The sequence below is a fragment of the Macrobrachium nipponense genome, chromosome 7 (assembly GCF_015104395.2).
Source record: "Macrobrachium nipponense isolate FS-2020 chromosome 7, ASM1510439v2, whole genome shotgun sequence".
Taxonomy (NCBI): Eukaryota; Metazoa; Arthropoda; class Malacostraca; order Decapoda; family Palaemonidae; genus Macrobrachium; species Macrobrachium nipponense.
In genome coordinates, this window is record NC_061109.1 from 41353963 (window position 1) to 41364380 (window position 10418).

General features: G+C 38.0%; 1 protein-coding gene across 3 annotated transcripts in view; it reads right to left on the bottom strand.

The window, feature by feature from the left end:
* Nucleotides 1–9937, bottom strand: part of LOC135217485 (MAP/microtubule affinity-regulating kinase 3-like) — a 214965-nt gene extending 205028 nt beyond the window's left edge. For all 3 annotated transcript variants that reach the window (XM_064253418.1, XM_064253412.1, XM_064253409.1), the window contains exon 1: nucleotides 9641–9937. The gene's annotated coding sequence lies outside the window, so the exon portion shown is untranslated. The remainder of the gene's footprint in view (nucleotides 1–9640) is intronic.
* Nucleotides 9938–10418: the final 481 nt, after the last annotated feature.

Here is a 10418-nt window from a genome sequence, read left to right on the forward strand (position 1 = left end):
TGGCTGAACTTGATACTGCCCTCTGTGACCCACGGAATCTCTACAGATGCCATTTCTCACAATTTCTTGGACAATAATTATCAAAATTTACGATAACAGAAAAAATATTGCATTTTCTTGTACGGATGAATGTTTTAGGCTTATTGAGTTATGTTTACTAATTACCCTGTAACTACGAAAGTAAGAGAAATTCTGACAAAATATTTCGTATACGTATTCTCAATTGCCATACGAAGCTCCATGAATTTTTTCATGACTTTGCATTTTTCGCGTTCTCCAGATTCGCGGATTTCTCTCGGGAACGTTTCCTTGCATTATTCGCGGAAAATTCGCGCATTCGCGGTATTTTTCTATGACAAATATCCACAAATTCCTGGGTTTTTTTTATGAATTTTATCATAAAACGCACTTTTTGTGATAAAACATTAAAAAAACCATGTAGGAAAATTTTTAGTGGGTTTTTCTTGAGTTTTAACTAACAAAATAGGCTGTTTTTAGCATTTTTATAGGGGTTCCAAACATTCGCGGGTTCTAACTATTCACGGGGGGGTCTGTATACCCCCTTATATAAGGGTTCCGGCCAGCCCCCTTAAGGAAATATGGAATGATTGTTCATCACTATAATGCTGAATGAACATGAACACAGAGAGAATAGTATACAATTTAGGCAGAAGGCCAAGCACTGGGACCTATGAGGCCATTCAGCACTTGAAGGCAAAATGACAGTGAGGTTTAAAAGATGTAACAAGAAGAAAACCTTGCAGATGCCACCATGAAACAATTAAGAGGAGGGAGGCAAGAAAGATGGAAGAGACTATGAACATAAGCGAAAGGATGCTTCAAAGATAAATGATCATAAAGAGATGGTGCAAAGACTGAAAACTGAAAAAACTATATTGAGAAAGTTATGAGGAAAGCTAGGGAGAGGAGACAGGTTTTAATGAAAATTAGTATGCAAAGTAGAAGAAAGAGGTTTACTAGGTGCTAGACATTTGGATATCATCATCTTCCACCCATTCCAAGGCTATCACAAAGGCCAAGTGTGTTATGGAAAAGGATCATAAAAGAACCTGCATCAGATGGATATATTTCAGCATATAGTGCATAGTAGACATCCAAGACTTGTAATTTCAAGGAAGAAATATTTATATTCAAGTATATAATGAGAAACTATGGTAATATGTTAAGACGTATTTCTAAAGTTTTACTATTACAAAAGAACAATACGTACAAAGATTTTGGCACCTCTGACAATTATATTTAGGAATGGACTAGATATTTAGTGATAATTAAGAGTAACTAGACTAGATAAGAATGAGTATATAACCAGGACAGATGCCATGCATCCAAGTTACCATTCACAGTATACATACTGGAAACTACTGAACTATTTTGTCATATAGTTACAAATACCCTATTTCAATATGCTTTACTATTTCCATGGCAAACATCTACCATCTTGCTGACCTCAGGCCAGTTTGCAAGTCCGTACTCCAATATTATTATAGAAGTTGACATTCAGGTTCAGGCAGCAGAAATGTTATCAGAAACACTTTGCTCCTTATACTAACAGATATTTATGCACTGTATATAAATTTTCCGTTGCCCATTTATCATGTATCAGTGACTATAGCACCTACGGCCTAACGTCAACCATTACAAACAGTCTCGTGGATTGCAGAACAAGTTAAGTCCACCAGCAACCTAATAATCTGGATCTTCTCCATCACAAGTAAGAATATCTGGAAACTTTTGAAGACCATTTGGGTAAATAAGCAAATATAGCAAGAATCAATCCAAACCCTAAGTACTGGAATGATGAGTGTCAGCCAAACAAGATATATGAAGTAAATTAATTTTGTCCATACAATCATTAGGCAAGGGACCAACACGGCTCCCAAGATGAAGGATTTTCACTTCAACAGTTATTTCTTGTGCTGTAGTTATGTTTTCAACAGTAATTTCCTGTTAACTTCAACAACACACTAATGTTTTTTTAAACAGTAATTTCATGTTCACTTCAGCAACATTATAGTATTGTTCAAATTGAATAGACCTCTGGAAGTCATGGTGTATATAAATTTTATTAAACATTGGTTGCTGGTGGTTCAACCAGGAGTGAATGATCCCCTATTTGAATTGTCAAACAATATCCATCATTAGTCAGGACTTTGATGTTTTGGTTGGGATGGATGAAAATATAAGACATTTCTTATCAACATGTATTTTCACTGGAGGGAGAGGATCAAATTTCTGATATCTTCATAGCTTTATTATCGATGTAATTCCTAAAAGGTTATGCCAAGGTGAAAGAAGCAGATGGCACATTACATCTCCACCTGCTAGCAATAACAAAAGCTCTCAAAACTGGTACTGGTCTAACCAATAAACCCCAGTACACGTGTTTGTAAGACATGCTATGCCTCTGCTACTTTTTCATTAGCAAGAAAGGTCTAACAACTCATCTTGCTGTTACACATCTTTGTCTACCCTAGTAAAGTAGACAAGGAATGAAAAAACCAAATCCAGACGCAATAGACCAGAATCTCTACAAATAAAATACTACAATAGTAACTTTATCTTCTTTCCCACCGTTATCCCTACTTTAAGCGGTTGGTTGCCTGTGCGCCTTCTCCACTGCCTTCTATCAAAGGCATCATCCTCCCACCAACATCAGATATGGTTTAGTGTTTGGCAAAGGGGTTTTACGATCACATGTTCTTGCTGTCATCAACCATAGTTATCAGCAGTGGGCCTCGCCTTTGACTGAAATGTCCAACTGGAAAGCAGGAGTTTTCACAGCTATTAGCTGTAGGCCTAGCCTTTTACTAAAAAGTAAGACTGCAAGGCAGCAGTTTCCAGTTATTGGCAGTGGGCTAGGTTTTACTAAAAAATAAAACTGCGAGGTAGTATTCTTACACCCCTACCACAGGGTCAACAGTAGTAACATTAAACATAATAGTAAAGCAATCTGCATTACAAGCAGGTGTGACATGGATATATAATTTTGGGGGTTGGTATGGCTGAACAGAATAAACAAACTGTGAAGGAATAAACAGACTACACAAGCATTTAATTTCCTCTTCCTGAAAGTTTTTGGTTCTACATAGTCTGGGTCTATAACAATTTTGTGGGCTTGGTATACTTGTCCTTTTGAAATTTGTACCTGTACATACAATCAGAGTAACCTGGTCAAACCAAACCCCTGAAAATGCTCTCATAGGTAAAGGAATATACAGGCAGTCCCCGGGTTACGACGTAAGCTGGAACATCGTCAAAAATCCTAAGAAAACCTTACTTTTAATGCTTTGGGCGCATTGAAAACTATGTAAACTGCATTCTTATGGCATTTTTCATAAAAAAAACCTCAAATATTGATTATTTTGCATTTTTGGGGTCATATTTCATCTGCCAGATGAGCGCTGTAGGCGTCATAACCCTGGAAATAATGTCTGATGCATATAATTGAAAAGCACCGTAACCTCGGAACGTCGTAACTCGGGGACTACCTTACAGTGAAGTACTGGTTCCCCCATGCAGCAATGTAGCAAGGGATGCACTATGGTAAGGTCTATATGCTGAGTTCACGATCTAACCAGACACCCAAGTGATAGATGAAGCATACTGTCATTTCCCGGTATTACAGCGGACGGGAGGACAGGGCACCACATACCCTGCAACTGGTTAACACGTTGGCATATGCTGAGACAGGTTCAAGCAGCACAAGCCAAATTCGGTTTCCTGGTACATACTGTAAATTAGGAAAGTGTATGGTCTGCAAAGTGAGGGATTTGGGTAGGCCATGTACAGTGACTGGTTGGGACAAGCTGGAATGTGCTGCAGCTGCAAACAAACATTAGGAGTCCTGCTATGTAATGTGTAATGACAGGTCACCATACCCTGTAAATGGTTAGGTAAAGTAACATATTGCATAATTTAACACTTCCAACAGTGTCCTTCTTCATACTGCAGCACAAAAAGGAATCCAAACGGATCACGGTTTCACACACTTTATGTACTACTGGCCATGAATAGACAATATAACCACAAAATCACGATACATAATGCAATACAGTAGAAAATACAATTTGTATGCAAATACAGTATGCTAAGTACCCATTTACACATACCAGTGAACATTGCAACTACAGTATACCTGATATATTACACATTTATAAAATACTTTCTTGCAACTGATGAATCACCATACAGGAAAATACATGCCATAACCTGGTGCCACAGGAACCAACGCCTTATCTCACTGTGATCCGAAGAAACAGTTGCAGGCTAATTTACATTAAAAGTATGGCCCAACATAGTGGAATGTACATGATTTACAAAACTGGGAACCTATAGATCTTATAATGAACACAGTATATTGGCACTGCACATATATGTTCGAAAATAGTATACATGGCTAAAAATGTGACGACTAGTAGTGCCAACATATGATGTGGCGAAGTTATGAATCCTAAATTTTCATCTTAAATGTTCCTCTACAGTGAATTTTCTTCTTGCAGGGCATATTTTTTTTTGCAAATACTGAAAATTTTATATTCATGAGGGGGTAGGGTGAAATACAAGACATCATGCTGTGAAACAATTCTTAAATTATTGCAGACTTGTGTCAATCATGTCTACATGTTTCCAATATCACACCTATAGTACTCAGCAGCATATAAGCTCCCTGCCAAGGCTCATTTGTCACAGCTAAGGGCTAGGGGCATGATGACACCATAATTAACCATGTGCCTGGCCTATGTGACAAGGTGCATGGATAGTGATAAATATTCTTTGGTTTCCTACATTAGGTATAACATGACCGTGATAAAAATTGGCTTGGATTTATATGCTTCAGCAATTCATTAACATTAATACCAAATAATGTATTACGTACCAGAAATGAGACTTCTAAAATAGTTCTGCTACTGCTAACACAGCCTGATTCCTGCCAGTCACCAACAGGAATATTTACCCTTGTTGATTATGATCATGATATTGACAGTCTACTTATGTTTTAAATCTATTACCAAAGGCACTATATATGAGCATGTAAACTGATAGTTACCTACCAAACTAATGGGGCAGGGTAGTTGTCTGCAGTTTTACCAAATGATGAATTAAAGCTTCAGATAAACACATGCTGTCAATACAATACTATCTTTGGGTTGGACACGAGGTCAGGGAATTGCTTACCATACAAGTCGGCTGAGGAGCAAAATTAATCAATAAATACTCCACTGACAGGAAAGTTCAGTACCACACATGCAAAGATTTTTATTTTTCAAACAAATATGAAAATATTGGCCAGTAACCAAAACTTGTTCATGATTTAAAAACTCATGATACACACCCTAAAATTTTAGTATTCCACAGCAAACTAGTTTACGTATGTAAAGTAAACTTCACATGAACTCTTAAATGTTACAGCTTTTCTTGATTGCACTGAAATGCAATTAAGTAACATTACCACAACCTGCCTCTTCCAAAATATGGTCAACACTATCACAGTACAAAAATTTATCTAGTACTGTAAATGCAACTCACCCACAAAAATCTAAGCATTAATAAAACATAATAGTACTTGGGATACATAGGGATGGGAGGCCAGGCTACTATCACCATGCCTTAATGTAGCCAACTTAAAGGTCCAAAATTTTTATCTATCAGGTTTTATCCTAATGATGACTAAAGTAAAAGGCAAAAAACTGGCATGCAAAATATTATGTATTTTCTATATCTACACTTGGCACCCTCAAGAAAGGTCTCTTACATAATGAAGACCCCCCTTCTTAAATTTCTTCCATAGATTGGTCAAACTGTTAAATCTAAGTGCTAGGGTAAACAATCACGGAAGATCCACCATCATCACGATGGAGTGGGTCTTATTCACTCTTATATTTAATTGGTGAAACAAGAATACAATTACAACTCTAAGCTACCATTCAAAAGATTGAAGTTTTGTCAACATAATGTGATATATGAAAGCCCCATATGAACTAAAATAAGCATGTGACACTCTTCGTAAAATATGTTTTCAAGGCAGTTTTGAAATCCAATATGGTGGCTATCGTCAGGCTGGCCAGTCTAATCACGGACTATCCACCATCTTTCCCAGCACTCATTTGAACAATATTAGCGTATATATGTAATGTTTATTGATCTTACTCAAGATTGCAGTTGTAATCAGCACAATAAAACAACATTTTGTTGCCTATATTAGTGAAAGTATGAAACTTGTTATTCCCGGGGTCATGGTTTGAACTGAATTCATTTATACCTTGTAATCAGTGGTTTTATCCTTACTGCCATCACAACTGAAACTCCACAGTGCTTATTTGATTGTAATTATACACATTATTGGTCTTAATCCCCTCCAAGTTGCACTTGAACCACGTTGCTGTTCCTGGTTCCTAAGTGCTCACTCCACAAACAGTTACAAGCAGCAGACGACAACACTGTTTATGAGATGCAAAGCTTTATTCCTTTGTTTATTTACTCATTATTTAGTTTAACTTTACTTTGTTACTTCAAAATGTTTATTTAATTCATGTATATTATCCCTTTCTTGCAACCAAATCACCCCGAAAAATTACATATATTTCTAAAGTATATACAATCTAACGTTTCTAACCTTGTCATACATCTGGCTGCCGAAAACCATAGCGGAGCAGACAACGATTAGTGTATTATTTATACATATTTTTTGCTAGCACTTTTCATTGATTTAAGTCTATATTAGTATTTTGATTTTTTTAAAATAACTATGGCAGAAATAAATGTAACCTTTAATGTTTGCATGCTAAGAATGGCAAAATCATCGTTACCACATTAGTGGAGCTTCACACATACGCCGATGCATTATCATAAACGGTTTCCATGAATTCTAGTTGTCATAGTAATGCAATAATGATAAAATTGCTTTAATATTTATGTATATATACTTCCAATACATATGCTAATTTCACCAATTTCCACGTTTTGTGGAAGTCTTATACCCAGTTTGGAGGGTGAACACATACCAATTGGCAACAGAGAGAGAGAGAGAGAGAGAGAGAGAGAGAGAGAGAGAGAGAGAGAGAGAGAGAGAGAGAGAGAGAGAGAGAGAGGAAGGAAGGAAGGACAGGGGTGGCAGTGGAGGTGGGTTGAGAGGGTAGGTGGAGCTTTTTACTCCTGTGTTCGTATCCATTTCTGGTTAATGGAGTTTTTCTCTCTTGGTACAACGACAAGAGTCGTTATTTTTTACGATTAGTGATTGACGATACCCTTATAAATTACAGCACTGGGTGTAATACACTATAGCAAAATCTCGTTCTGATATGAGTGTTCGTTACAGAAATATTGCCAAAAAAACGTGCTTGCACTGTCTCTGAAACCCATAGTAGGTATGCTGCTTAGTTGTCAAAGTATTTTTTACAAGCTAGCTATTGTATAAATTTGCATTTCTCTCAATCAAAACATATTCTCCTCAATTCTAATTTTCCTCTTTTAACGACTTTCTGGTCATTGCAAATTCGGCCCCATTAATTTCTCATGGTGCGAAAACAAACAAGAGGCCAAGGGATCGAAAGCGATTGGGCACACTACAGCGGTAATCCGGCAGCAAAACATCTTCATATATCCAAAGTAAATAATCAAGATATATATGCGCATTATGATTATAACAATAATCATCATAAATATGTAAAATATTGATGTTTTACTATTTACTTAAATAGGGTAAAAAACCGCATGGTACAGAGGTGGACCATGTACGATCGTGAACCCCCAAAAAAGTACATTATAATGCGTCCTGACATCGGAGATGGGCATCAGTCGCGACTTCTTGTTGGTGAGAAACGGAGCTAAAGACCTCTACTCCAGTGTCAGGGCGCGTTATAATGTACTTTTCTTGGGGTTGTACTCATTGATCGTACATGGTCCACCCCTGTACCATGCGGTTTTTTACCCTAATTATCTAGTGCAAGCTTCGTCGTCGTCTTCTACCAGACAGTAGTTTCCTTAAACACGTTGTGGCCGGGGACCGTTTTCAGATTGTTGTGATGAAAGTGCCCCAGCGTCTATGGGTACAAGTGGTGTGCAGATTTATCACAGGAAATGGGAAGTTTTGGTGAAGTTTGCACTACGTTGGTTACCCTTTTCATTAACCTGTTTAAAGCTTTAAATTTGGCCTTAATTTCTAACTTTTGAGAAAATACTTACTTCAAAAGGAGAGTAGAGGTCTTTAGCGGTTTCTCTCACCAACACTTGTGACTGATGACCATCTCCGGTGTCAGGATGCGTTATAAGTACTTTTTCGGAGGGTGGTCAGCTGTGACCGTCGGTGAGTTGGGCCAGTCCATGCGGTTGTTTACCCTAACACAAAATTATTTCCTTGATCCTCTTACACTACTAAAGATGTGCAAGAAACAGTGGTCAAAAGACTGATGCAAAATCTTGGCTTGGATGAAAACTAGTCTAAACTCTGGCATACAAAAGGAGCACATGACCCAAGTGGAGACTACAAAAATCCAAGAAACAGTACATCCTACACTATTGGAATATATGGTATTTCAGAAGAAAACCTGCAGAATCAGCCTCTTTCTATCACAACTGGGCCATGGAGGACAACCTTGCCTATACATGTCCTAAAAAAAAAAAACCTAAATTAAAAAATAAAGGCTAATCCTATGTTAAGTCTAAGCCCAAAGGTAAAATTAATGGGCAAACCTGAATCATTCCTACTGTTACACCTTACTTGATTGCAAAAGTATATCAGTCTTGTCTTAACCTACTAGGCCTAAAAAATAGATGACAGGAAGCTTGCAGAGCCTACAAAATTATTTAAAACGGGGCCAAGGGCCAGACAACCCAAACATTTTCAACTCGGGCAACAACAGAAACAATAAATAAAAGGACCCATGCCTAGGTACTAACCAAAAAAATTCTCATACTGAACAATACCTAATTCTCATAACCTAGAAAAAGTAGAGCCACAATTTAAAAAAAAAAAAAAAAAAAAAGGGAGACCATAACCTAAAAAAGGTCCCATAACCTAAAAAGAATGGAAAAAAAGTCCCATAACCTATATTTGGGAACTTTGGAACAGACCGATAGCAAGTGTCAAGTGTATCCTAAATCGGGCTATGGTAACTGCGTTCAGAACTGGAACTTGGCTGCAGACCAGGAATGTCAGGCTAAAATGCTCTGCTGAAGGAGAAAAAAGCGCTCGGCGTTCGTTATCGGCCGTGAATCTTTTCGAAATGGGCCACGTACAGTGACAGCAGCAGCCTTCAAGCTAATATGGAGTCTTTTGCCGAGGGAAAAAAACTCCTGTACCACCGGATACCATGTATCATGACATTAATAAATGGACCAAATGAAGACATTCCGTACAAGAACGCGAAAATACCTCAACCAATACAAACTGAGTGATCTGGGATGAAAAACAGACTAGAAGAATAGGGGAATGACGGAGAGTACGGATGGCGAGAGGAGCCGACGGACGGTATACACATATCGGAGTACACGGCAAATGGGTTGGGGGTTGAATCTTCCTCAGACACAGAATATTGCAGTCAATTAGCCCACAAACTTTCCTCTTTAACACTTTGAACTAAACAAAAAGAATGTTACAACTACAGGCAAGCGATGTATTCACCTTGGCCGGCGCCGTCTTCTTTCTGAAGAAAACACTCAAATCCACAGCCTTATCCCCGCCTTCTCATGAGACACCTGATTTTGCTTGCGCTTAAATATCGATTTTTCTCCGATTTCCTGCCACTTCACACTAAATACGGAAGATTACAGCCCTTTACTCTTCGTTCTGCTATCATGTGGGCCAAAATTATCTGGTTATCTTGCGGAAACTGGTGAGAATTTCCAGAGTAGAAGAGTAACACATATCACAGCTCAAGATGGCCGACTCATTTCGATTCGTGAACGGTGACCTCAGTGCGCGCGCGCTGATTGGTCCACACCTTACATTTCACACTCTTATAAAAGCTTTTGCTTTTCCATTTCCCCTTTAAAAACTTCAGTCCGTGTTTGAAAATATTTTTGTACGTAAAAATTTTCAAATTCTATTTTATGCAATCATAAGCATAGAAAAATTAACAACTAAGATTCTCAGTCCTAGGCAAATATTACTGGAACCTGGCCAGTCTGGGTCTCAGGTAGACTTTCAGACGGTGCCGAAAGACTGCCGCTGGTTATAATGAGAACTGCTAACTTTGGTAATGCCTGTACGTCGAATTTTGTACTACTGACTGATATAGAATGCTATATTTTGTTTATGTTGTATCAAATTGAACTGGCATTGCCTGTTCCACATACCAGAAATCGGAGATGGTACACCTGTCATATGACGTCACTGCCAGGCGGTGCCTCACCTGATGCACCGTTATTCCCATGCAATTATTGCCTTATGCAACCTTTGA